The sequence below is a fragment of the Rhinolophus hipposideros genome (genome assembly GCF_964194185.1).
Source record: "Rhinolophus hipposideros genome assembly, chromosome: 11".
Classification (NCBI taxonomy): Eukaryota; Metazoa; Chordata; class Mammalia; order Chiroptera; family Rhinolophidae; genus Rhinolophus; species Rhinolophus hipposideros.
The window spans coordinates 14938891-14965436 of NC_138057.1; the positions used below are offsets into that span (position 1 = coordinate 14938891).

General features: G+C 34.7%; 1 pseudogene across 1 annotated transcript; it reads right to left on the reverse strand.

The window, feature by feature from the left end:
- Nucleotides 1-21177: 21177 nt before the first annotated feature.
- Nucleotides 21178-23317, reverse strand: LOC308505167 (threonine--tRNA ligase 1, cytoplasmic-like; annotated as a pseudogene). Its single transcript has one exon. The product of its transcript is annotated as a threonine--tRNA ligase 1, cytoplasmic-like (transcript).
- Nucleotides 23318-26546: the final 3229 nt, after the last annotated feature.

Below are 26546 nucleotides of genomic sequence, written 5' to 3' on the forward strand. Positions count from 1 at the left end.
GTTCAACATCACTAATCATCAGGAAAATGGAAATCAAAACCACAATGAGATATTACCTCACGCATGCTCTGATGGCCATTATTAAATAAGAAAAAAAGATAAGTGTAGGTGAGGATGTACAAAACACCGAACCCTCCTTGTACATTAATGGTGGGAATATAAATTTGGCACAGCCATTATGGAAAACAGTAAGGAGTTTTCTCAAAAAATTAAAAGTAGAACTATCATACCATATAGCAATCCCACTTTAGGTATATATCCAAAGGTACTGAAATCATGATGTCAAAGAGATATCTGAAGTCCTGTGTTCATCACATTATTCCCGATAGCTACGACATGGAAGCAGTCTAAATGTCCATTGACATCTGAATGGATTAAAAAAATGTGATGCCATATATATATATATGTATATATATGTGTGTATGTATATATATATATATGTATATATATGTGTGTATGTATGTATGTATGTATGTAGATAGATAATAGAATATTATTCAGCCTTTAAAAAGAAGGAAATTCTGCCATTTGTGACAACAGGGATGAACCTGAAGAACATTATATTAAGTAAAATAAGCCAGAGGCAGAAGGATAAATACTACATGGTACCACTCTATGAGGAATCTAAGAGTTGGACTTAACAACAACAGAGAGTAGAATGCTGGTTGCTGAAGGCTGGGATGGGGGTGAATGGTGGAAAGGGACAAATTAGTGAAAGGGAACAAAGTTTCAGTTACAGAAGATGAGTAAGTCCTAGATACCTACCATACAGCATAGCAACTATAGTTAACAATACCGTATTGCATACTCAAAATTTTGCTACTAGGTTGGTGCAAAAGTAATTGAGGTTTTTGCAATTATTTTTAACCTTTTAAACTGCAATTACTTTTGCACCAACCTAACAGGAAGCTACATCTTATGTTACGTGTCTTCATCACAAAAAAATAAAGAGGTCTGTAGGAAACTTTTGGAGGTGACGGATATAATTATGGCATAGCTTATATACATTTTTTTATCCATTCAGATGTCAATGGACATTTAGACTGGTTCCATGTCGTAGATATATTTACATCTCCAAACTCATCAAGTTGTTTAAATACGCCCAACTTTTTGTATGTCCATCACATCTCATTAAAGTAGTTTTTATAAAACGTCCTAGCTCTAAGAAGCGTTCACTGAAGTAACTGAATATGTATTCTTTAAAGGTACATCAGTTTTTTCATATGATTACAAGTTTCTCTCTAAGCATAGTATCATATTTACCTTGTATCACCAATGAATGCCTAGAATATTATAGGTAATAATTATTTTTGACTTTGGGGGGAAAAAAAAGTAAAGCTTCCCAGGCTGAAGGGAAACTGATTATTGTACTTTCTCTTCTTCCAAAAATTTATTTTGAAAGGGAAATGATGAGTTTTCCTAGAGATGTATTTAATTGTTTGGCAATAATTTGTGGTCCTTCAAAAATAGGAGTAATTATCATCATGTAGGCAGGGAAGCTTAGGTGGCAATTTGTAATTTTCAGTAGCTTTTTACTTGCAGCATTTTAAAGTTGCTGCAGCAGGAGGTAAAGTACTGTACAAAATCATGTTGATTTGAATAGAAATATTTAAAAGGCTATATTATGAGTCGCTAAAGTAGAGTTCAGGGGAAATAAATGTGTCTGTCCTCTGTTTATATTATTTAAAATTCCCATGTGTTCCATCTAATGGCAATTTGAATTTTGGATTCACTCATACCCTCTTAAATGTACTTGTGACTTAAATTGGTATTCACTTACAGACATAGTCTAATAGACTGGGCAGTACGATAGTCATTAGCCAGATATGAGTGTTGAGTATTTGAGTCGTTTAAATTGAGATGTGCTGTAATAATACATGCTAGATTTAAAATACTTAGAAAAAATTAAATGTCACATTAATAATTTTTATATCAATTAAATGTTGAAATTATAATATTTTCATATACTGCATATTTCAAATAAAATATACTAATAATTTTATCTGTATGTTTTTTTAATGTGGCTTCAAGAAAATTTAAAAGCACACATGTAGTTTGGCTTATATTTTTATTGAACAGTGCTGTCTAATAAGTACAGAATATATTGGTTTATTTTTATACCCTTTAAAGCACCATTTTCTATTATTGGAGCCTTAGATTAAAATGATCTTTACGAACCAGATCAGAGTTTAGGCTTGTATTCAATTTCTCATCTACTAAAACCATGAGCTCCATATCAAGAGAGCTGCTTGTGGGCAGCTCAGTACTGTGCTACAGTTTATTTTATTTTATTTTATGTTTTATTGGGAAATTTGAGGAACAGTGTGTTTCTTCAGGACCCTTCAGTTCCAAGTAGTTGCTCTTCAATCTAGTTGTGGAGGGCGCAGCCCAGCTCCAAGTCCAGTCACTGTTTTCAATCTTTATTTGCAAGGGGCGCAGCCCACCATCCCATGCGGGAATTGAACTGGCAACCTTGTTAAGAGCTCGCGTTTAGCAACATCTAGTTATCCCATTGATGGACCTACTTAATAGTCTTAGCGGCACATTTGCATCTTTGTTCTGAAATAATGGTGACATGAAGAGCAGCAGTGTGAATCCTCTTCATCAAATTACAAATAGTATTTGAAAAAAATCAGTGGTGAAAACTTTCAACAATACTATGACCAAAAAATAAAGTACAAGGATTGATTTCATTAAATACTCAACTCGACGTCAATTAAAAAGTTGTGCAGTGCAAATACAGAAAATATTTTAGTCATTTTAAAGAAAATCTTAAGGATCTATTGAAATAGATTACATATGGGAAATTTAAAAAAATATATATATACATATATATATGTATATATGTGTATATATATATATATATATATATATATATATATATATATATATACTGGTTTCAGTCAGTTTGAAAGAGATAAAATTGAAGTGAGCAGAGGGAATTAAGAACTTACTAAAAATGGTGTAGGAGAGGCAGCTGAGAGCTAGAACTTCCTTTTACACTCTGAAAGGAAGTTTGGCTTTTGCCTTAAATGTGATGTTATTGATTTTGAGCACTGAAAACAGAGAATATCATTTTACATTCTAAATATCAGTCTGACTGCTCTGGCGGCCAAAGAAAGAAATCAAGATCATGCCTTTTTGGATATAGACATGAAGATGGATTATAAATACTTGGATATAGGTGTTTGACGATCAGGGAATAGATCAGGGCTAGATATGTAACTTTGAGCATGAACAAATAGAGAGTAGGAGATACCGTGTTTCTCCAAAAATAAGACCTAGCCAGACAATCAGCTCTAATGCATCTTTTGGAGCAAAAATTAATATAAGACCCAGTCTTATTTTAATATAAGACCGGGACTTATTTTACTATAATATAAGACCTGGTATAATATAATATATAATATAATATAATATAATGTAATGTAATGTAATGTAATGTAATACTGGGTCTTATATTAATTTTTGCTCAAAAAGACACATTAGTGCTGATTTTCCGGGTAGGTCTTATTTTCAAGGAAACGGTATCCTCTGAAAGTAAATATCGATAGAAAAGACAAGGGGCCCTGCACTGCTAAACAGTTGTATTTCAAATAGAGATGCTGAAGCCAGAAAAGCAAGCTTAGAATGAGCAGCTTCTGGGATAGAACAAAAACCAGCAGTGTGATACATCATGGACACTAAAAGCCTACGACTGGGGGGATTAATGATCAAGTGTACCGAATGCTGTGGATGGGCTGAGGAAGAAGAGAAGACAGATGCAGCCATGAGTTGTGTCACTACTGAGGCCATTGTTGACACTGACAGAGGTGCATGTTAAAAGTCAGATGTGGAAGGTGACAAGGTGGATCCTCGATGCACAAGTATTAAGAACTTTTTCGAGACTTTCGATTTAGAGGGGCAATAACAACAACAAAATGAAATAGTGACTAAGCAGATACAGGAGTAAGAGAAACTAGGCTTGTTTGCTTGTTTTTTTTTTTTTTTTTTTAATGCTGGGAATGATATCATACAGAGGTAAAGATCGATGATCTTGGAGGAAGAGCAGCGAATAGAGGCCCAAAGTCCTCCAAAAGAGGAGATGGGGACAACGGGATGGAAGCCTGAGCATCCATGAAAAGACTGGCCTTCGCAGAGATGAGGGACACATCATTCTTTGTCATGAGAAAGAAAGCAGATAGTACATGACGAGATACACCAGGGTGGCAGAGTTATTGGAGGGACCCTGAAGTCATTACTTTCTTCTGTTTCTATTTTGTCAACAAAGTGTGAAACAAGGTCATAGCCTGAGATGGAAAGAGGGGTTTGTCTTATTACAAAAGTAATAAAGAAGTTGACTCTAATAAAGAGAAGCTGTCTGGATCTGTTTTCAAGCTTGTATACCACATCTTCCTTCCAAGTAAACACGCTGCTGTCTACATGATTCTAAATGAAAGATTATCTACAACCACGTTTGATAGTTATGTGTCACTTCTTACAGTGTGAGATTTATGAGTGGGTTATGGAGGCCAGAATATATACCAAACTATTACTTCATAAATATCAGGGTGCCAAAAAACATGTATACAAGTGGACACTTTGGTCAGCGTTGCTCAAGCATTAGTTTGTATAATCAGAATTATCTGGAGGCTGATGGGAACCACTTTGAGCACCTCTTGTAATTGCAGAAGTACAAATGTGACTTGTATTCATCTTTTCTTATGGTATATATTGAGTATTACAATTTTAATACAGTTTTCCTTTCTTAAAATGTATATACACTGTTTTGGCACCCTCTGTATTTTCCTTACTTTTTGAATCATCAGTATTTAGAGCAAATCTGGACGATAACCAAGAGATTATCCACACAAAAGTAGGCTGACATTTAAAATTAAAAAGTTAACATTTCTGTTTCCCTGAAAAAATTTTTATATAGAAATTAAACATAGGTTTTATTTTTGTTCATAGACATAAAAGATATAAAAACATGTCACAACTACAGCATGCCAGATAAATGCATATATTTTATTTCCTCAGAGCTACAGAAAATCTGATATCAAAAGACAAACATGAAGATTGGTATTTGAATTGTGATTATCATATATTATTGCAATTTATTTTTAAGGTAGTCTTATTTTGATGTGAAATTTCAGGTGAATTATAACCTATGTATTAAGTGGTCATTATCTACCCTTTGGAAATTAATGTGTTATTGGGGATCTCATCTTGGGAAGAATGATGACTCTTTAAAAATCAGTGGGTATGAAGAGAATCTGTAAATACTACTTTAAAAACACAAAATACCTTACTTTTATTATCTTTTGGCAATAGCTCATATTGTTTGATTTGGTTAATTCGTATTATGAATTCATTCTTTATCACTCATTAATTAGATACATTTTTTAGATGTGCAACATCGATCTGTTTTGAACAATCCTTTTGTAACTTTACTCTCTTTTACTGTTGAGGGCTTTCTTAAAACATGTTTCTATAATAAACTTATAATATATCCAATTTGAAGACATATGAGACAATGGATTCCTAAAAATCACCGGGGACTTCTAGGTATGTTATAAATCTTGGGCTCTGGAGTCAGGCAATCCTGAATTCCAGTTCTGCAATCTCCATTGAGTTGCTGTATGCCCTTAAGTAGGTCACTTAACCTCTTGTAAACTACCATATTTTGCCATGTGTAATGCACTCCTGTGTAATGCACACCTATGTTTTTGGCCCAGACTTTCAGGGGAATGGAATGAGCACTACCCGTGTATAAGGTGCATCCTTATTTTTGCCTCACAAACTTGGGCAAAATGCGTACATTATACATGGCAAAAAATACTAAATTTTTTCATGTGTAAAATGGGAAAAATAATATTAGATTGGTACAAAAGTAATTGCAGTTTTCTCAATTATTTTTAACCTTTTGAACCGTGATTACTTTTGCACCAACCTAATAGCACCTCCACAGTTATACGGATAAATTGAGAAGGTGAATATTTAACACTTCTGCGAAGTATTAAACATGCTTGTGCAATGGCAGTTACATATGTGGAAAGTAGCATATGTGAAATTTCTTTATAGATAGGGTGATTCCCAGATATCAATTTTTTCATCTCTCTTGTTGGACATTTCATTTTTAATTATTAAAATGCAAATGTATTGCAGGTAGATATAATTTATATTTTATATCCTAATATTTGATGCACAGACACATATATTTAATACATATGCAAGTTATGAACCATGATAGTAAAACTGATACCTACGAATTCATCACCCAATTTAAGAACTGCCGTTATGCCAAACACTGTATCATCAACTAGGTGCTTCTTCACTACTCCATCTTTCTGACATAGTCAGCAGTAACTGTTATTTTAAATCTGGATTAATCATTCTCCCTTTTAAAATACTCATGTCATATACATGTTGTCATATACAACAGTATCCCTAAAATATATTGTTTATTTTGATTATTTACTTATGTAGTTTCTGTTGACTGTATATACAGAAGGTGCCATAAAAATGCATACACATTTTAAGAAAGGAAAATACTGTGTTAAAATTACACTGATGGTAACCACTTTGAGCATCTCTTGTAATTGCAGAAGTCAAATATGACTTGTATTCACCTTTTTTTATTGGTATATATTTAGTATTACGGTTTTAATACAGTTTTTTCTTTCTTAAAATGTGTATACATTTTTTGGCACCATAATATATTATATATAATTATATTATATTATATTATATTATATTATATTATATTATATTATATTATATTATATTATATTATATATATATAATATAATGAAGATAAGAGTTGTACAGAAACTGCAAATGCAGTGATAAAACCAAATGACTGGATAGCTACATTATTTTGATGGTCAAGAAAGCTCACTTTGAGGAAGTAATTTCTAACTTCCAAAACATAAGGAGTAGTCAGCCATGCAGAGATCAGTGGAAAGCATTCAGGCATAGGCAAAACCTCATATAAGTGTCCTGTTTGTATGAGTTTAGCATGTTTAGAAACATAAAGGAAGCTGATGGAGCTGAGAACAGGGTGCAAGATGAAAGTAGAGATATATTAAAACAATATTTTATCACTATATTTCTAAAATTTATTCATGCATTGCATGTTTTGTTTATTTTTATGGTTATAAAACATTCCATGATGTAAACATGACAAAATTTTGTTTAGTCTTCTTTTGAGGTTTATTTATGTAGTTTAATTGTTTTGCTATTAGGAACTATGCTGTATTTTGTACACAATCTCTGAGGCAGTTGTACCTCTAGAAAAACAGTAGAATTGCAGGATCTTTGTTTCAATTTTATAAGATTCTATTATATTGTATATCAAAAAGGTCCCACTTGAATAAGTGATACATAAGATTAGTTGGTAATCCATAAACTTACCTGCATTTTTTATACTTGTTCTATCACAGATTTCTCCATTGTATCTATCCTTACATCCATCCAGCAATTTATCTTATTTTGATGCAGTCATTGTAAGTTGAGTATATCAGTACTCTTTAACACAAAAGAGTTCAGCATGTGTACAATTAACTAGAGTTCAATATTGTTTTTTTAGGTGAAATATGCATGCAGTGATGTGCACAAATCTCATGAATTTTCACATATGTATACACCTGATGTCTAACACAAATGGCTATCAATTAACAGAAGAACATCAATACCATGCCAGGAAGTTTCTTCATGGCTCCTCCCCGTCACCTTCTGCATTCCTCTAGGAAACAGGTACTGTTCTGATTTTATTCTTTTAACTATATGTTCATTTCTATACAAATGGAAACATTTGTGTGAAGCTCTCTTTGGGTCACTGTTTTCTCATATAAATTATAGATTTCACTTGTTGAGTTCTGAAAAACTATTAGAATTTTGATAGATAGTACATTGAATCTACTCATTTACATGAATTTAGAGGTCTCATTGTCCAGGAGAATGGTATATCACTCCAATTATTTGGATCTTCTAAAATATATTTCAATAAAATTTTAAACTTTTCTATAAACCCTTTATGTATCTTTTGTTAAAAATTTCCTAAATACTTTATATTTGGTAACTATTACAAATAATCACTATGATAAAAACGATGATGATGATGATGGTGATGGTTGAATTCTTTATCTGTTTCCTCCTGGTGTATAGAATTTAATTTTATTGTAGAATATTGGCCATATATTCAGTCACATTGTTAAACTTCTGATTATTTATAATATTTTTAATCGATTCTTTTGATGTTTTTGTCTTAATAGTATTTATGTATAATAATGGTTTTTATATATTAACAATTCTAATATTTTTTTTTTAAATTAAAGTTTATTGGGGTGACAATTGTTAGTAAAGTTACATAGATTTCAGGTGTACAATTCTGTATTACATCATGTATAAATCCCATTGTGTATTCACCACCCAGAGTCAGTTCTCCTTCCACATATATTTCATCCCTTTTACCCTTATCTACCTCCTCCCCCCTTACACTCTGGTAACCACTAAACTATTGCCTGTGTCTAGAAGTTTTTCTTCCTCATTTATTTGTCTTGTTCTTTGTAGTTTTTGGTTTATATACCACATATCAATGAAATCATATGGTTCTCTGCTTTTTCTGTCTGACTTATTTAGCTTAGCATTATAATCTCAAGATCCATCCATGTTGTCACAAATGGTCCTATATCATCTTTTCTTACTGCCGAATAGTATTCCATTGTGTATATCTACCACAACTTCTTTAGCCATTCATCTATCGAAGGACATTTTGGCTGTTTCCATGTCTTGGCCACTGTAAATAAAGCTGCAATGAACATTGGAGCACACGTATCTTTATGAATAAATGTTTTCAGATTTTTTGGGAGAGGGATTGCTGGGTCATACAGTAATTCTATTCGTAATTTTTTGAGGAACCTCCACACTGCCTTCCATAGCAGCTGCACGAGTCTGCATTCCCACCAACAGTGTATAAGGGTTCCTTTTTCTCCACAGCCTCTCCAACACTTGTTACAATTTGTCTTGTTGATGATAGCCATTCTAACTGGGGTGAGGTGATATCTCACTGTGATTTTTATTTGCATTTTCTGGTGATTAGTGATGTTGAACATTTTTTCATATGTCTATTTGCATTTGTATGTCCTCTTTGGAGAAATGTCTCTTCAGGTCCTCTGCCCATTTTTCAATTGGGTTGTTTGTTTTTTTGTTGTTGAGTTGCATGAGTTCCTTGTATATTTTGGAGATAAGCCCCTTATCGGAGGCACTGTTTGCAAAAATCTTCTCCCACTCAGTTGGTTGCCTCTTTATTTTGTTGATGGTTTCTTTTGCTGTACAGAAGCTTTTAAGTTTGATATTGTGTCATTCATTTATTTTAGCTTTTACTTCCCTTGCCTTTGGAGTCAAATTCATAAAATGCTCTTTGAACCCAAGGTCCATAAGTTTAGTACCTATGTTTTCTTCACCGCAGTCTATTGTTTCGGGTCTTATTCTTATGTCTTTGATCCATTTTGAATTAATTTAGGCACATGGTGACAGGTAGCAGTCCAGTTTCATTCTATTGCACGTGGCTTTCCAATTCTCCTAGCACCATTTATTGAAGAGGCTGTCTTTTCTTCATTGTATGTTTTTTGCTTCTTTGTCAAAAATTATCTGTCTGTATTTATGTGGTTTTATTTCTGAGTTCTCAATTCTATTCCATTGGTCTATGTGTCTGTTTTTCTGCCAATACCATGCTGTTTTGATTATTGTAGCCCTGTAGTACAAGCTAAAGTCAGGGAGTGTGATGCCTCCAGCATTGTTCTTTTCTCCTATGATTACTTTGGCTATTCGGGGTCTTTCATGGTTCCAAACAAATCTGATGATTTTTTGTTCTATTTCTTCAAAATACATTGGGATTTTGATGGGGATTGCATTAAATCTGTATATTGCTTTGGGTAATATGGCCATTTCAACTATGTTGATTTTTCCAACCCATGAGCATGGAATGTCTTTCCATTTCTCTGTGTCTTCTTCAATTTCTTTTAAAAATGACTTGTAGTTTTCAGCATATAGGTCTTTCACATCCTTGGTTAAGTTTATTCCTAAGTATTTTATTCTTTTTGCTGCAATTGCAAAATAAATTGTTTTTCTTTTTTAAATTTCTTTTTCTGAGATTCATTGTTTGTACATAGGAATGCAATGGACTTTTGTATGTTGATTTTGTAGCCAGCAACTTTACTGTATTCATTGATTGTTTCTAATAGCTTTTTGGTGGAGTCTTCAGGGTTTTCTATATATAGCATCATGTCATCTGCAGAGTGACAATTTAAACTCTTCATTCCCAATTTGGATGCCTTTTATTTCTTTCCCTTGCCTGATTGCTCTGGCGAGGACTTCTAACACTATGTTGAAAAGCAGAGGTGATAGGGGACAGCCCTGTCGTGTTCCTGAACGTAGAGCAAAGGGCTTCAGTTTTTCACCATTAATTATGAGATTAGCTGAGGGATTGTCATATATGACCTTCATTATGCTAAAGTATTTTCCTTCTATACCTGTTTTACTAAGTGTTTTAATCATAAGTGGATGTTGTATCTTGTCAAATGCTTTTTCTGCATCAATTGATATAATCATATGATTTTTGTCCTTTATTTTGGTTATGTGATGTATCACATTGATGGAGTTGCAGATAGTGAACCATGCTTGTGCCCTGGGGATGAACCCCAAATGGTCATGATGAATAATCTTTTTAATGAATTGTTGCATTTGATGTGCTAGAATTCTGTTTAGGATTTTTGCATCTGTATTTATCAGAGATATTGGTCTGTAGTTCTGTTTTTTTGTGTTGTCCTTACCAGGTTTTGGTATCAGGGTAATGTTGACGTCATAAAATGAGTTAGGGAGTACTGTGTCTTCAATTTTTGGAAGAATTTGAGCAGTATTGTTATTAGATCCTCTTTGAAGGTTTGGTAGAATTCACTAGTGAAGCCATCTGGTCCCAGACTTTTGCTTCTGGTAAGGTTTTTGATGACTGATTCAATTTCATTACTGGTGATCAGTCTGTTTAGATTTTCCAGTTCTTCATGGTTCAGCCTTGGAAGGCTATATGTTTCTAAGAACTTGGCCATTTCTTCTAGGTTATTGAATTTGGTGGCACATAGTCCTTCATAGTATTCTTGGATGATCCTTTGTATTTCTATGGTGTCCATGATAACTTCCTCGTTTTTATTTTTGATTTTGTTTATTAGTGTCTTCTCTCTTTTTATCTTAGTGAGTCTAGCCAAGGGTTTGTCAATAATGTTAATTTTTTCAAAGAACCAGCTCTTTGTCACTTTAATTTTTCTATTTTTTTTTCTTTTGTTCTCTATTTTATTTAGTTCTGCTCTGATTTTTGTTATTTCCTTTCTTCTGCTGACCTTGGGTTTCATTTTTTCTTCTTTTTCTAGTTCTTTAAGGTGTAACATGAGGTTATTTATTTGGGATTTTTCTTGTTTCTTGAGATAGGCCTGTAGCGATATAAATTTCCCTCTTAAAACTGTTTTCACTGCATCCCAAACATTTTGGTAGTATGTATTTTCATTCTCATTTGTTTCAATGTATCTTTTGATCTCTCCTCTCCTCTAATTTCTTCTTTGATCCGGTCGTTCTTTAAAAGTGTATTTTTTAAATCTCCATGTATTTGTTGTTTTCCCTGCTTTCTTTTTGCAGTTGATATCCAATTTCAAACGCTTGATATCCAGAGAATATGCTTGGTATGATTTCAATCTTCTTAAATTTGCTGAGGTTAGTTTAATGTCCCAATATATGGTCTATCCTTAAGAATGTTCCAAGTACACTAGAAAAAAAGTGTTTAGTCTGATGTTTTAGGATGAAGTGCTCTATAAATGTCAATTATGTCCATTTCATCTAATGTGTCATTTAGGGCTGCTCTTTCATTATTTATTTTCTGTTTGGATGATCCATCCAAAGCTGTCAATGATGTATTTAAGTCCCCTAGTATAATTGTGTTTTGGTCAATTTCTCCCTTTAGTTCTATTAGTAGGTGCTTGGTATACTTCGGTGCTCCCTGATTGGGGGCATAAATGTTGATGACTGTTATGTCTTCTTGTTGTATAGTCCCGTTTACCATTATGAAATGTCCATCTTTGTCTCTTGTTACCTTTTTCACCCTGAAGTCTGTTTCACCTGATGTCAGTTTAGTTACAACTGATTTTCTTTGGATACCATTTGCTTGGAGTCTCAATTTCCACCCTTTTACTTTGAGTCTGTGCTTGTCCTTGTAGCTGAGATGCGTCTCTTGGAGACAGCATATGGTTGTGTTTAGTTTTTTAATCCAATCCACTATTCTGTACCTTTTTATTGGTGAGTTCAGTCCATTTACATGTAGGGTGATTATTGATATGTGAGGATTTCCTGTCATTCCATCTTTAGTTTCCTGGTAAGACTGTGTCTCCAGTGTTTCTTTGCCTTTTTGTTGTTGTCTATTATTTTTGTGTGGTGGTATTCTATGATGTTTCCCTCTGTTTCTTCTTTTATTACAGTATATATTTCAGTTCTGGTTTTTTGTGTTTTTTGAGTGGTTACCTTTAATTTTATGTAAATGAAAGTTTGATATTTAGAGTATTCCATATTCTTCAGCATGTCTATTTTCTCCATTCCCATATTCTGGTTCAGGCCTTTACTCTCCCCCTTTTTATGTTTTGGTTGCCACAAATTGTCCCTGCTGATGGTGGTCGAATAGCCTCCTTTAGTATTTCTTGTAGTGCAGGTCGTGTATTAGAAAATTCCCTCAGCTTCTGTATGTATGGAAAGGTCTTTATTCCTCCTTCATATTTAAATGATATCTTTACTGGGTATATTATTCTTGGATCAGAATTTCTCTCTTTCAATAGTTTGAATATTTGGTTCTCTTGGCTTGTACAGTTTCTGCTGAGAAGTCTGATGATAATCTAATGGGCTTTCCTTTGTAAGTTACCTTCTTCTTTTCCCTGGCTGTCTTGAGGATTCTTTCTTTGTCATTGATTTTTGACAGCTTCAATACGATGTGCCTTGGAGAAGGCCTGTTGGGATTGAGGTAATTAGGTGTTCTATTTGCTTCTTGGATTCAAGGATCCAGTTCTTTCTACAAGTTTGGGAAGTTCTCATCGACTACATGTTTGAATATACTCTCTGTTCCCTTCTCTCTTTCTTCCCCTTCTGGTATGCCCATTATTCTTATATTGATCTTTCCGAAGGAGTCAGAAAGTTCTTGTAGAGTTTTCATTTCTTTTAAGTCTCAAGTCTCTTTCTTCTTCCATCTGTATCATTTCCAAGTTTCTATCTTTGATGTCACTGATTCTTTCCTCCATCTGGTCAACTCTACTACCTAAGCTGGTTATTTCATTCTTGATTTCTTCTACTGAGTTCTTAATCCCCAGAAATTCTATTTGGTTCTTTTTTTAAATTTCAATCTCTTTGGTAAAATGTTCATGTTGTTCGTTGATTGTGTTTCTGAGTTCATTAAACTTCCTTTCTGTGTTTTCTTACATCTCGTTGAGTTTTTTCAGAACTGCAATCTTGAATTCTCTGTCATATATTTCCATATCTTTAAGTTCCTTTTCTGGAGACTTTTCACTTTCTTTCTGAGATGTCTTGTTGCCTTGGTTATTCATGGCAATCAATGATTTATTATTTCTTTTCCTAGACATCTACAGGAGTGGGTTCTGCAAACAGGTTGATAGGAAGAGGTTTTTCTTTTGTTTTCCAGTACATGTTTGTAGAATGTTTTCTTTTCTCTCTGACTGCAGCCTTTTTTTCTTTCTCACACTGTAGTGTTATGTTTTCTCTGCACTATTCCAGCTTCTCACACAATTGGGGGATTCCCTGGAAGGCGTCTTCTCCTCTGTTAATAGTTCACCTGGGGCATAGGGCGCTGTGTCCCTGTAGGGATGCGGAGAGCTTTTGAAGTTTCAAAGCTTTTCCTGCACCAGATTCAGTGCCCTTGTGTTTCAGCAATTTTGTTTACTCCTGCAGGGATCTGCCCAAATAGGTGGCGACAGGGGCGGGGTGAGTTGTGAAAATTGGCCCAGAGCAATTGAGGCGACGACAACCACAGCCCGTCCTGCTTCCACAGCTCCTTCCTTTTACCAGAAACTAGTTGGGCTGTGAATATGTGTCTGCAGACCACAGTTCTCAGAACTGCAAATATTCTGTTCTTTTGCTCTGACACTGCTACTGTTGTGCTTCTAGCACTGGTCAGGTAGGGGCGGGGCAAGCTCTAGGAGGGTAAGGAGGGGGCAGATAATCTCAGTGCCTAAGGCTTCTATTCTCTGCAGCAATGAGGGTTTAGACCACCATTTTCAGCCTTCTTCCCTCAGTCTTTGCTCCGTGGTCTCTGCCGTGAGCGTTGGGTTCAGCCGTGTTATATGCTGTCCCCTCAGCCCTGTGAGCCATAAGCAGAGCCCTAGCAGTCCGAGTTCTTCCCTCTCCCACAGCTGAGGTAGTTCTGGGATGCAGCGAGCTCAGAGCACTGAGCTAGTTTTGGGTCCTGCGACCGTGCGGCTCCATCTCTGCACTTCTCCTTTCCCTCTTCCCCTGCTCACACAGTTTGCCCACCTTTAGGTGAATTCAGTAGTGAGACTCTTTGTGTTGTCTGTCTGCTGTGCAGGGAGTACTTTGTGGAGTTATAGTTTTTCAATTTGTTGTGAATTCCAGGGGAGATTTCCAGAGGCTCACTTCATGCCGCCTTTTTGATCAATTTTATTTCTTTTCCTTTCCTCACTGTTGTAACTATGACTTACTAAATTAAGTTAAATAGAAGTAATGATAGTGTATACTTTTATCATGTTCTTGCTTTTAAAAGGTCTTTTCTTAGGAAGATACACTTTTTCTTCTTTTTTTCCCTTCTATTTTATATTTTGTAAAGAATTTAATATTTACTTGATATTGAGTTTTATAATTTTCCCATTAAGACTGAGATTATCATACAATATCCTTTTTTGATTCCCTAAGATGCTAGAGACATAATGTTAAAACATTCTTTATTACTGGATTAAGTTGAATTGATCATGGTATACTCTTTTCTATGCAATGCTAAATGTAGCTCTTTAAAATATTGTTTATGAATTTGAATCTATTCTCATAAGCAAGAAGGTATGTAGTCTTCTATTAATTAAACAGGATTTTTCATTAAAATTTGCTTTCTATTTCTCATATTCTTTTCGTACTCTACTAAAGCTGCTCTTCTAATTTCAACCAATTAATATTTACCAGTGCTTCAGTATACATTATGTGCTCCCTCAATTTCACCAATTTAACCCTTTACAGTGAATTTAGATTTTCCCCAGAAATAGTGGCATTTTGTGGGTGATGAAGCAATCTAGAATAGAAAAAGGCAACGTTGTTTTTTTTAATTTATTTGGGGAATTCCAGTAAATATGATTTATGACTCACATGGCATTGTAGGACTCCAGAGAAAAACACAATTTGACTCCTTATGTGGGCTCAAAATAGGCATGTTTTGACACAGTTTTACGTCAATCTTAAAAACAAACAAGCGAGCAACACTTTTTCCATAATTTATAATAGGGTAGGAAGTTTATCTGTCTATCTTTTGTGGTGTTTTATTTTTGGTCTGGTGTCTGAGACAAACAGAACAGCAAAGATGCATTCTCTGTTTCTAATCATATCTTTATCCCATTACAACTATTAAGTTTGACCCCTCTTTCCTTTCCCCCACATTTAATAAATTATTTTCAATTGTGCTTTGTTGTAAAAAAAGAAAAAAAACAAAAAACAGAAAGTATTCCCCTATATGAAACTTAGCCATTATTATTAGAGAAGAGTAGCCTATGTGTATTTAATGAATTTATTTTTTACTCTTTCTTCCTCTGCATTATTTTCTTTCATCAAGAAAATTTGGGGGATAGCAAAATAGAGCCATCTATATATGATCACAAACTAATAAATGTAAATTTTCTTGTTGTTTATCAAACATGTATTTTGTAGTAGTATTGATGATGAAGTAGGAGGCCCTATATCTTTTTGAGTAGAAGGATTTGCCTTACAAGTAATGGTCATAAAATATTTTACATATTATATAGATGTAGACAATGATACAGATATTAAGATTAATTTTAGTAGGCATTATTAACTGTGATCAGTTTTAGTTGAACTCTACTAAAAAACGGAAGTTTCTGAACTCCATTTCTGCTTCTATATTCTAAGAGATATTTTCTAAAATAATGTTTTGATTTATATCCCCATAAAATTACTCTGACTTTCAATACTTTGGTGGTATTTTAGTAAGATTGCTTTTTCAGTACTAAACACAGGTTTATCACATTGTAGTTTTCGTTGTTTTATTTCTGTGTGAAATTTTGCTGCCTGTATCAAAATAATTATAAATTGAGGATAAAATCTTGTCTTCTTTTTATTTTTCAAACTCCTTCAAAAATCAAATTACACACATGGTTTATCTCAGGGATTATGAAGTGTGAACTCAGTAAACTGTATCTGTCTGATTAATTTACTTATATGGAAGTTGAATCTGGTACTCAGGCAAATATAATTACTTCAGAAATGTGCCAGGCACTGTATTAAGTATTAGGAATGTTGCTACCTAAACCATCCAGGAGCTACTAGTAATATGTTTTTGAAACGTATTTGTATTAGTTTCTTATTGCTGCTATAACAAATTACCACAGACTTGGTGGCTTAAAATGACACAAATTTGATATCGTAGAGCTCTGGATATTAGAAGTATGAAACATATCAGTGGGCTAAAATCAAGGTGTTGGCAGGGATGTATTTCTTTGGGAGTCTCCTGGGGAGAATCTATTTACTTGACTTTTCTGACATTTAGAGGCAGTGTGATTCCTTGATTCAGGGTACCACTTTCAAAGCCAACAAGGGCTCAATGATCAGTGGAGTCTTTCTCATGCTGCATCACTGATACTGAGTCTCCCACTTTCCTCTTTCACTTACAAGAACCCTTGCGATTACATTGGGCCAAGATAATCTCCTTATTGGTTATTCAGGATTATTTCCTTATTTTAAGGTCATCATATTAGTAAACTTAATTCCAAATGCAACTTAATCCCCCCTGCTATGATGCATAACATATTCACAGGTTCCAAAAATTAAAATGTGCACATCTTTGGCAGGGACACTATTCTGACTACCAATACTCTGCAAGTTCTTAGACCATGGCTAGTTTTAGACCTCTAAAATAAAGAACTGAAATTATCATCTGTAAAATTTGAGTCTAAAACATTTTTTTTCATTATTCATTACATACAAGTGCTGCAAAAGTCTGTTATTGGTTGATTTATTTGGATAATTATTCTTAGTTCTCCAGTTAATTTTGTATACATTAAAACAATATGGATTTAAGCTCTTAACCAAACAAGAGAGTTCCAGTTTTACAGTTGTAGTAATTTTAGAAACAAAGGACAGTAAGGGATACTTACACATTTTAATTAAGTAGGTTCTAAAATTAAGTGAATAAAATTTTAGAACCTGATATCTCAGGTTCTGTGTGAGACACATTAAAAACAACAGCATGATTTGCACTACTATGTTTTCTTTAATTGTTTCTGACCTTATTTATTTAACTTTTTAGGGTAAAAAAAAGTATTAGGTAGTTGATTTGAGTGTATGAATTTTTAACTGAATAGTTTATGAATCTAACTCTGTCAGGACCTCCTCACCTTACAGCTTGAAGTGATTTGATTAGGTTGGCAGACTTGATGGTGATTGTTTCATGTGTAAAACACAGTTAATTTTTTGTCTTTCAAACTATATTTAAAATTCATTTGCAAGGTAGAAATACAATTTAGACTGAATATCATGGAATAATTAACATATATTCACGTTGTGATAATTCTCACTGATGCTGAGTTCCTCAAAGGCCTAAGAGTCTCTTCCTGTTGTTTATCTTCAAGATGTCAGGGTATGTTTTTGCTAACTCATTGGTTTGGAGAATGTATTTGATGAGGGCTGAATGCTTAAAGGCATAGGCCAGTGAATTATGATTGGTCAAGGATCTTTATTATATATTGGGCATAAATCTGGAGCATGAATAACCATACTAAGAGGTTCTTTTAATTCTTAAGCACATAAGGATACTTTGGATCACCAAGAGTTTGCATCCTCCCCAAGGCTGTAATTTGTGCCATTTCTGATTTGATACTAAACGGACATTTGCATTTCTCAGTTTATCCTATATCATGAAATTCTAAGCACCCTTTTTAAAGTCAAATTGCATGGCTAGCTACCATATTCCTGAAACATCTGTTACTATATAGATTTTGTGTCCTCAATATATATCTTTTTACTGAGAAATAACTTCCTATCTCTGTTATGGAGGAGATATGTTTGGTCATCAAATTAAGCCTTCTATTTCACATGTCAAACCAACCCAAACTTTGCAAAGAGTTAAAAAAATAAAATAAAACAATAAAATAAAATAAAATAAATGAAAAATCAAGGCTCTCTTTATATTGTGCATTAATTACACGAATGGGTTTTTAATTTTTTATCAGTTATCTTTACTTTTGTTTTGCTTAAATTTGGTTTCTTTGGTTACTGACGACTTAGAGGATTAAAAATTAAACTTGGATTTGAATATCAGCTCTACCTTTTTAAGGTATATGATTTTTATTTTCTTTCAATAAATAGAAAATTAAACCTTTCATTGTAAATTATAAAGATTAAAAGAGATGACATGTTTAATTAACATAATTAACACTTTTTTCATTGTTTTTTGTTTTGTTTTGTATTTTTCTTCCTTACTTTTAACTACCTTTTAGTTATTAGGGTGATGAATCTAGGTTACTTTTTCAGGTTTCATTGCTTTCTGCTTAGATCTTATCATTTTACAGGGTGAAAAGTTGGTTGTTGATATTTAGTGTGATGAAATAAGGGATAGAAATGATTTGAGGCTTTGAATATACAGGATTCCACAGGAGTAAGGAAAATTAGAGGTCCCCAATTCTTGTAGGGCAACAAGATAAATCTTCAGAATAGCAACTCCAGTATACATCCACTGAACCAAGAGAAATAAAATCATTTCTTAAATCATGTTAATGGCTTGTTTAGTAGCATTGGCTTACTTAGTGGTTAATATTTCCATGTGGTCATGAACTTTTCTCTTGAGAATTAAAATTTTCTTCCCATTGATTTCTGCGTATCTCAGAAAGCACTCGTGTTCCTTAAATATAATATTGCTAAGTGAGAAATCTTTTACTAACACAGGCTCAGTGAGGGTATTTGATAACAACAACAAAAAAAAAATTATAAGGAGAGGTGTATTTTCCTCACATTATTACACCTGAGTTGGCATAACTTCAGTCACTTGTAAAACAAGGAAATTTTAGAAGAAGAAATCCTATGCACCTCAGGAGTATACGTAAAGATTTATTCAAATTTAAGACAGAAGTCCTCAAACCCTAGTTGGAAACTCACAAGCACACATTATTCATTACTTACTTGTTATGAAGTTTGAACTTGTGAAGTTCAGGGAACCTTTTTATTGTTATATATTTCTAAGTGCTTCAGGTTATTCTTTATCCTCTATAAAATTAGTAATAAGATTTTTAAATGTTGCAGTATTCTTTTTTAAAAAATAAGAATGTGAAAATTCTTTGAAAATGAAAGATCCATGAACAAATAAATGTAAAGCACTATAATAATGAATATCACAGTGATGATGATGATGGTGGTGATGGTGATGATGGTGATTATGAAAATGATGATAATAAAGGTAATGAAATTTGAGGTAAAGCAGAATTGAACAGAATAGTAAAGAGATGGGACATCTCTTGTTAGAAACTTAGTATACCAGATAGACTGGTATATGTACAGATAACAAAAGAGGAACAATTTATTAGTAAATAAAGGAATTTATCAGTAACTAGTGTTTGGTGCTTTGGTAGATAATCCAATAAATAATCTATCATGTTTATTTCCAGCATAATAATAGTTAAGGATACAATATCAAACGGAAATAGCAATAAAACACTTTGTTTGGTGGGGTCCATAGAAAAGAGGGAGCTTTTGCTTGAGAAGGAGAATCAGAAATTATAAAATAACATATCAAAGCAGACGTTTTTACAGAGGAAGAGCTACAATTTTTAATCACTAACTAAATGTAAGAATAAGGAAAAAAAACAAAGAAATCAAATTGATTCAAAGTTCTTACCTTAAAAGACTAGGGGATGGTTGTCCTAAAATAAATTTAAAAATAAAAAGGCAATTTTAGTAGAAAGCAAATAGCCATTATACAGTCTTGTTTTGTGGGAGTTTGAGGAAGTTTCTTCTACTTGGAAGGGAGAATTAGACATTAAAAAAAGAGGCATCAAACCTGAGCCTCTAGAGAAGAGTGACGGGATGGAACAGGGAAATCAAGTGACAATTAGGCATGAGAAGAGATCAATGGGAGGATGAAACTCTTGTGGAGGAGAGGTTTGTCTAAGGTATGTTCAGTCCAGGTAGAGATATCAAGGGTCTCAGGGTAGGAGGCAAGTAAAAACTCAGACTTAAAGTTTGGGAGAGGGCTCAGAATGGGAAACACAGGATTCTTAGTCATCTGAGGAGAGATAATAATTGAAGCCTTATGATAGGACACAATGGATTATTGATACAATGACAAGGAATAAGAAAGGCACTTCAGAGACTTAGAGATGCCCTACATTAAAGTACTGAGAGGATCAGGGAGGCAAGTGAGTAGTGGAAACAGAAAGGAGAATCAGAGTAGTGGCAGACAACCTAGAGGAGTGTTCTCAGAAATAAAATCATTAGAGAAGGGATTTAAGGGTGGTCAGTATTAAATGTTTAATGTTGTAGGGGGATCATGTAATTTTTTTTAATTAAAGTTTTTATTTTTATACCATGATCCAATTCTAGTCTTTTATCTGAATCAAATTTGAAAAGTTCTATTTTTCAACCGCATTAAATTTACAAAAATTACCTCCCTCATCAAAATAGAGCATTCCTCATGGCTTATTTCCTGTTCTCAGATGTTTAATAAATAAAATCATGTTAACGTGTTTCTTTTAATTACCTCCCTAAATATACCTTGTTAAAACCTGTCTAGGTCAAAAAAAAGGTGGATCCTATGCAGACTCTGCCAAACTATTCCAAGTTCAGTGTAACTTAATGTTTTCCAGATACCAAAGTTAACGTTATGGAAACACTGCTCATCCTTTTCCACTAATCCAGTCAGGACAAAGTTCTTCATTAAAATTCTTCTTCTGCCTATTTGTTGTGGGACTGCACGAGCTGCTGCAGCCACTCAATAGTTTCTGGAACAGTATGTTCTCCATGTACCTTATTATCTCTTGTATGGATATTAACGGTGCCACTAGTTTTCTCTTTTTCACCAACAAATAGGATAAAGTTATATTGTGCTAACTGTGCATTTCTGATCTTCTTATTTAATGTACAACCTGGATCCACATCAATGACCACCATGAATTTAGCATCACAAAATTGTTGCTGGATATTTTGGGAATATTCATCACATGTCAGTTCCACTGGAACTACCATTACCTGGTGAGGAGACAGCCAGAAGGGCCATTTGCCCCTGTAGTTTTCAGTGAGTATAGCAATCATTCTTTCCATTGACCCCAAGATGGTTCTGTGTATAATCTCTGAGTTTTACTTATCATCACCATCATGGCTGACAAAAGTAAGACTAAATTTGATGGGCAACTGAAAATCCAGCTGGATTGCTCCTCACTGGTTGTACCAACCAATTACATCTTTGTATGTCAGTCTTTGGACCATGAAAAGCTCCATTTCTAGGGTTTAATTCCCACTTTTCACCAAATTCATTAAAACTGTTTTCAGGTTGTTTCTCATCTTGATTCCAGACTTCAATATCTCCAAGGAATTTTTCATGTGAGTAGACAGGTTCAGTTTAAAAGAAAATCCAAATAAACTATATACCGTACATAGAAAATCCAAACAACCTTTTATTTCATCCTCCATCTGCTCTATGGCACAGAATACGTGAGCATCATCCTGCTGGAATCTTCGTACCCCTGTGAGTCCTACGAGTGCTCCCAACAGCTTATTCCTATGAAATACCTCCGTATTGGCTACGCACAGAGGAACCTCTAGCCAGGATCTTGGCCAATGATCAAACATAAGGCACTGTCCCAGGCTATTCATGGGTTTCAAAGCAAACAGCTCCTTTTCCACCTCAGAGGAGAACATGTTCTCGCTGTAGTGCTGCCAGTGGCCTGAGATCATCCGGTGTCGGCTGTTGTAGAGGTTTGGGGTGACTACCTCCTGGAACCCTCTTTTGCCATATTCACTCCTGATGAATTCAGTAAGTGCATTGTAAATGTACGCTCCCTTCAGTAGGAAAAATTCCCATGGCTGAGTTAAAGGACGAACTATAGTTCTTGGTTCCTCCCAACTTTCTTATGATCTGGGTTTTTAGCTTTCTCTTGGAACTTCTTCCACTCTTTCAACATTTTAGGATCTGGGAATGAAATGCCGTAAATTCTCTGGAGAGTCTCCATATCTGCTTTGGCCTCCCAGTGTGTGGAGGACCATTTATGTATTTTTAAAGTCTTAATTTTGCCAGTGTGTCTGACATGAGAACCCCGGCAGAGATCTATCAAGGAGCCACACTTGATATTCACATTTTCATATAATATCCAGCATCTGAACTTGTTGTATTTAATCATTTTCAACAAAGTTTTCTTCTTAATTTCCAATCTTTCAAAAGCTTATTTTTATTTAATGATTTTCTTACATAAAGTCTCTAAAGACGAAAAATCATTGCTGAACACCCCCCCTTCTTCAAGGTACATGTCACAATAGAATCGATTTTCTACCTGTGGGCTGTAACATAAACAGCCACCATAGACTCTCTCCGTGGCTTCACCCATTATGTGAGCCCTAGAGGGCTAATATACTGCTTGAGCTTCCTCTTCTTCAAACTTGAGAAGCTCTAGGTACAGTCTTCCTCCAGAAGATGGTCCATGTACCAAACAACTTTACTCACTTTAGCAGCAATGCCATTGTCAGCCAGGTCTTGACTAATTCCACCAGCAATCTGACTTGGTGTAGTATTCCAGGATTCTGCACCAACCTGTTTACCATTGGGCAGAGTGATTTTAATTGGCTTGCTGTCTTTTTCTGCCTTTTCTGCCAGAATGAAATTGTGTTCTGCTTGTAGTTTATTATATATCTGCAGATGTGTGCTAATATATTCAGGCCAAGGATTCAACTCTGCTCAACGTCAATCCCCAGATCCTTTATTGTTTTTCTTGCCTCCTTCCTTTCACTTCTCCTCACTGGCCCCTATTGGCTTCTCCTGGCCTCCTATCTTCCCTGAAGGGCTGCTGACCTTCTCCTTGGACATGGATGAATCATGAAGAGAAGACAGAACCCAAAAGTAATGGTCTAGAGGAGACAAAAGTGCAGGCCAATCCTCGAGTAATGTTTTTTGAATGAATGAATGTGGCTAAACTAGAACTAGATGTTAACTGTGCACAAATATTGGCCTCTGTTGATTGGCAAAGTTATTGTTTGTAAATATCTCTTCATTTATTTGAATATCTTTGTCCATCCCATTTGTTGTTATTTCAGAAAGAGAAATTCAGAGCATATGGACTCCTTTTTAATTTCATGTATCTTTGTAATACTTTCTCAAGTGCCTTGTACATGACTTCATACTCTCTTGTAACCAGCTTTTCTTTGCACAAAAGATTTGCTAACAAGTGCTCTGATTTCTCAAGTGAACCCAAACAGTTCTAATTAAATGTGTGTTTAGTATCTTTCAGAGAAAAATTCCTAACGCTTCCATTAAAATTAGTAAACAGTACATGTCTACAATAATAACAATAGAGTGTGGTGATTTTTAATTTTTGAATAGAAAACTTCTTTTGATAATTTACTAAGAACGTCCTGTGGAAAATTCTTGTGCTTTAATTTCTATAACACTATTTTTGATGATTTGTTAAACTTAAAGAGAGGGATTAAGACAATATTTTTCCGTAATTATGAACACAACATGAGGAACAAAGTTTGCCTCTAACTTAAGGTACTTAGTTTTTGCTGTTTTTTAAATAATTTAGCTGATTTTCTGTCTTTTTATTAAGATTTGTATTAAAATACAGCTAACATGCAATATAATGTTAGTTTCAGGTGTACAGCATAGTTATTCAACATTTACATACCTAAAGAAGTGCTCACCGTGATAAGTCCAGGAACCGTCTGACAGTGTACCATGTTATCATATTATTATTGACTATATTCCCTGTGCTGTACATTACATCTCCATGACTTGTTTGTTTTATACCTGGAGATTTGTACTTTTTGTTCTCCTTCAACTTTTCCCCACTTTTAAAATTTTGCAATTACAGTTAACATTAAAAATTATTTTATATTAATTTCAGGTGTATAGCATAGTGGATAGACATTTATATAACTTAAGAAGTGATCCCCTGTCTAGTCTAGTGCTCACCTGGCACTATACGAGGTCTGGCAATTAAGTTCACGAACTGGTTGCAACCATGTTGCTAACCTTTTTTGACATCAGAGGGATTATTTATGAAGAATTTAAACCAAGTGGACAAACAGTTAACCTAGTTTACTATTTGAAAGTGCTGAAAAGGCTGCGTGAAAAAGTTAGACAACCTGAACTTTTCCCCAACAATTCACGGCTCTTGCATCACGACAATGCACCAGCTCACACGGCCCTGCCTGTGAGGGAATTTTTAGCCAGTCAACAAATCACTGTATTGGAACACCCTTCCTACCCACCTGATCTGGCCCCCAATGATTTCTTTCTTTACCTGAAGATAAAGGAAACATTGAAAGGAAGACATTTTGATGACATTGAGGACATCAAGGGTAATACGAAGACCATTCCAGAAAGAGTTCCAAAATTGCTTGGAAGAGTGGACTAGGCACTGGCATCAGTATATAGCTTCCCAATGGGAGTACTTTGAAGGTGACCATTGTGATATTAGGCAATAAGGTATGTAGCACTTTTTCTAGGTGGAGTTTGTGAACTTAAGTGTCAGACCTTGTACATGGTTATTACTATATGTGGGGACAGAGCCAGGAGTGCAGTTTCCAGGCTCTCGGCCTCACGTGGAAAGGTGCTCACTGGGGTAGTAAATGTCCATCAACTGTGATTGGATGGTCATCAGCTGTGGCTAGTTGGCCGTCAGCTGCAACCAGTGAGCCATTGGCCACTAATATAACTGCCGTGGCTATGTTAGTAGAAAAATGGGGGCTAGCAAGAAGATAGTGGCTGAGCCTACAAGCGGCGCAGTGAGGGTTGCGAACAGTGTGGCTCCTGCTTCCTCTGTCTCCAACCCAGCCGCCAACAAGAATTTAGTAGTATGACTCCCCTATCTATGGCTCCGTGGGTGTTCCTTTATGGCCTAGCCACATCCTGCATTCTAATATGGGGAGCGGGAGCTGAGACCCCGCATGGCACCCTGCATGATACTATATTATTGACTATTATAACCTATGCTTTACTTTACATCCCCCCATAAATATTTTGCAACTATCAATTTGTACTGTTTACTCCCTTCATCTTTTACACCCTGCTTCCCAACTCTCTCCCATCTATCACCCCAACAAATCTCGTACTCATCTGACGCCACACATGGTTATTACAATATTATTCACTATATTCCTTATGCTATACCCTATATCCCCACAATTACTGTGTAACAACCAATAATGTACTTCTTAATTCCTTCCCCCTTTTCCCTCACCTCCAAACTCCTTCCCATCTGGCAATCATCCAGCTGTTCTCTTGAGATTGTTTCTGTTTTGTTTATTTTGTTCTTTAGATTCCACGTATAAACAAAATCTCATTGCATCTGTCTTTCTCTGTCTGACACTCCACTCTGTACAATTCCCTCCAGGTCCATTCATGCTGCTGCAGATGGCAAAAACCCATTTCTTTCCCTAGCTGAGCAATATTCCATTTTATATATGTACCACCTCCTCTTTATCCATTCTTCTGTTGACAGACACCCAGGCTGTTTTGACATCTTGGCCAGTGTAAACAATGCTGTTATGAACATATGAATGCATGCATTCCCTTGAAGTAGCATTTTGGGTTTCTTCAAATAAATACCCATAAATGGGATTACTGGGTCCTTCTTAGTCTCTCATTATAGACTTTGTTTTAAAGTTTATTTTGTCTGATGTAAGTATTGCTACTCCAGGATTTTTTTGTTGTTTTTTTCATTTTCATGAAATATTTTTTTCCATCCCTTTACACACTATCTGTCTGTGTCTTTCAATCTGAAGTGTGTCTATTGTAGGCAGCTTATGTGTGTGGGTCTTGTTTTCTTATCCATTCAGCCACCCTATCTTTTGATTGGAACATTTAATCCATTTACATTGAAAGTAATTGTTGATAGATATGTAGGTATTGCCATTTTATGATTTATAATTTTGATTTTTTTTTTTCCCATTTTAAAGAAATCCCTCCAATATTCCTTTAATACTGGTTTGGCAATAATAAACTGCTTTAGCTTTTTCTTGTCTGGGAAGCTCTTTTTCTGTCCTTCGATTCTCAATGATAGCTTTGCTTGGTAGAGTAATCTTAATTGTAGGTC